We start from the raw sequence: 2711 nt of genomic DNA on the forward strand, positions 1-2711 counted from the left end.
TGGAGGTCGGTGGTCTGCTGGGTCAAAAGTAGATTCAGAATCAGAAGTGTTAGGGATATGATGTTTTGTGTGAAGGAGAAAGATCTGGTGGGTACAGCAGGACTGAGAGAGAGGATTGGGACTGAAGGTGAAAAAGGCCTGGACGTAGGGAATCTCTGACCATTTTCAATTGCAGTGCCAGCAATTATCTAAATTGCGCAGTGTGTTAAAATTGAAAGTGATGCTTTCAGGCCATTGAGACTTATTATCTAGTTTATGTTGTGGCCAAACAGTGTTATAAAATTAAGTGAAATGATTGGGCATGATCTCCCCTATGAGTGTGCAGAGGGAGTGTGGCATGGCCCACAAGAGAGGAAGGGTGAGTGACAGACCACAAATCCAAAGGTAACTGTTTAGGGCAGGCATTCCTGCTGCTAAACAAATCACCACGAGAAATGAGAGGTGACCCTCTGAACTTGGCATCCCCAATCCAGAAGAACCCTAAGCCAAATGGCTTAGGAGTCTTCTGGCCTAGCACTAGGACTTTTGAGATGAGAGACTTTTTTTTTTTTTTCTGAACAGGTTTTATTACACAGACAGGAAGGGGCTGGGACTCAGTCCTTCTTGGCTGCTGCCTTCCTCATGGCTGCAAGGACATTGCTCAGCTCCTCTCTCTTCCTCTTGGCGCGAATGTGTGTCCCCACCCTTTTCCTGATGAATTTCAGGGCCCTCTTGTCCTTAGAGACCTTGAGCAGCTCCATGGCGCGCCGCTCATAGGGGGCAAAGCCACACACCTCTCGGATCATGTCCGGAACGAACTTGGTGTGCTTCGTGAGGCGCCTGCGGCGGCGGCTTGCTCACGTTCTTGGTCACCTTGTGGCCCTTGTTGAGGCCCACGGCCATGGGGTAGCGCAGAGCCATGGCTGCTGCTCCTCAATGGCTGCCGCGGCGGAAGGTGAGATGAGAGACTTTAGAGAAGTCAGTGAGAGTGAGTAGGCAGAAGACTCGGGACCAGGCGAATTGTGGAATGTCATTTACCTAGAGAAGATTGGCCAGTGTGGTATGGAGACTCAGCAATGGAGAAGGAAAGATTCCTGATCTGGCATCCTCCTTGACTGGCTGGGGAGTGAGGGGAACCCCATAAGGGAGGGAGGCCTGACTGAGGCTGGCAATAGAGTCATCTGAGTAGGATTTGGAGGTAAGCTCTGGTCAAGCTGCTGCTGCCTACTGCTCTCAGAGTACTAAACTCAGGGTGACCAAAGTTGGGAGATGGCTCCCCATCCCCGTGGAACCCTCCTGGGTTTCGGCACCAAATGTTAGGTCGCTGAAGGAGGAATGCACAAGGACAGAATGGTGAGGGTTTATGAATTTATTTGATCATCTTCACACCAGGTGGCTGAGCCTGGATGGCTCTAGCACCCAGTGACAGGAGTCAGCAGTTGTTAAAGGATTTTTGGAGGGCTTTTTCTGGGCAGAGAATTCTCTGTGCAGGTCCGGACTTTGGGAAGTCCAGACGGGAGAGATAATGGTTTTAGCAAGTGGAATGTTGTCTAAGCAAGTGGAATGTCCATTGTGAAGTGGCCTAAAGGTCAGTTCCCAGGGGAGGGGTTATTGATTCAATTATTTGATCAGACCTAACAAAAAGAAGCTGAAAAACTTATTCACTGGAGCAGCTGACAAAGGTAACCAGAAAGTCTGCACCATTGGAACCCACAGGACAACCTTGCCAAAACTTTAGGAGACATAGCAGATCTACCTAGTATATAGAATGAAACACAGGAAGGCAGCCAAAATGAGTAAACAAAGAAACATATCCCAAATAAAACTTCAGAAAAAGAACTAAACAAAATGGAGGTAAGCAATCTAATAGATGCAGAGTTCAATACACTGATCATATGGACAGTGAGAAATTATGCAGAGATAGTAAGCATACAAAAGAACCAGTCAGAAATAAAAAATACAATAACTAAAATGAAAAATACATTAGATGTAATCAACAGCAGATTAAATGCAGCAGAGGATCAAATCAGTGATTTGGAAGATAAGATAGCAGAAAACATTCAATAAAAATAGCAAAAAAAAAAAAAAATGGAGATAATGTAAAGAACTTCTGAGAAAATATCAAGCATATCAACAGTCACAACATAGGGGTACCAGAAAAGAAAGAGAGAGAGCAAGAGGTTGAAAACATATTTGAAGAAATAATAAATAATGACTTCAAAAAAAGTCATTTAAAAACTTCCCTAATCTGGCAAAAAAAAAAAAAAAAAAAAAAAATAGACATCCAAGTCCAGGAAGTGATGAGTCCCAAACAAGATAAACATAAAGAGACCCACACCAAGACACATCATAATTAAAATGCAAAGGTTAAAGACAAAGAGAGAATCTTAAAAGTAGCAAGAGAAAAGCAGTTCTCTATATGGGAGTTCCTACAACACTGTCAGTTGATTTCTCACAGAAACTTTGCATTTCAGAAGGGATTAGTGAGAAATGTTCAAAGTGAGGAATAGCAAGGACCTACAACCAAGATTATTCTACCCAGCAAGGCTAGCATTTGGAATCAAAGGATAGACAAAGAGCTTCCCAGACAAGAAAAAGATAAAGGAATTCATCACCACCAAATCAGTACAGTAGTAGAAGAAATATTCAAGGGACTTCTTGAAGAGGAAGAAGAAGAAGAAGAAGAAGAAGAAGAAGAAGAAGAAGAAGAAGAAGAAGAAGAAGAAGAAGAA

At 43.5% G+C, this 2711-nt stretch overlaps 1 pseudogene; it reads right to left on the bottom strand.

Moving 5' to 3' along the window:
* Positions 1-588: 588 nt before the first annotated feature.
* On the bottom strand, positions 589-929 carry LOC139002043 (large ribosomal subunit protein eL36-like; annotated as a pseudogene).
* Positions 930-2711: the final 1782 nt, after the last annotated feature.

The sequence above is a fragment of the Myotis yumanensis genome, unplaced genomic scaffold (assembly GCF_028538775.1).
Source record: "Myotis yumanensis isolate MYYU_CA2020_CCGP unplaced genomic scaffold, mMyoYum1.0.hap1 SCAF_2, whole genome shotgun sequence".
Taxonomy (NCBI): domain Eukaryota; kingdom Metazoa; phylum Chordata; class Mammalia; order Chiroptera; family Vespertilionidae; genus Myotis; species Myotis yumanensis.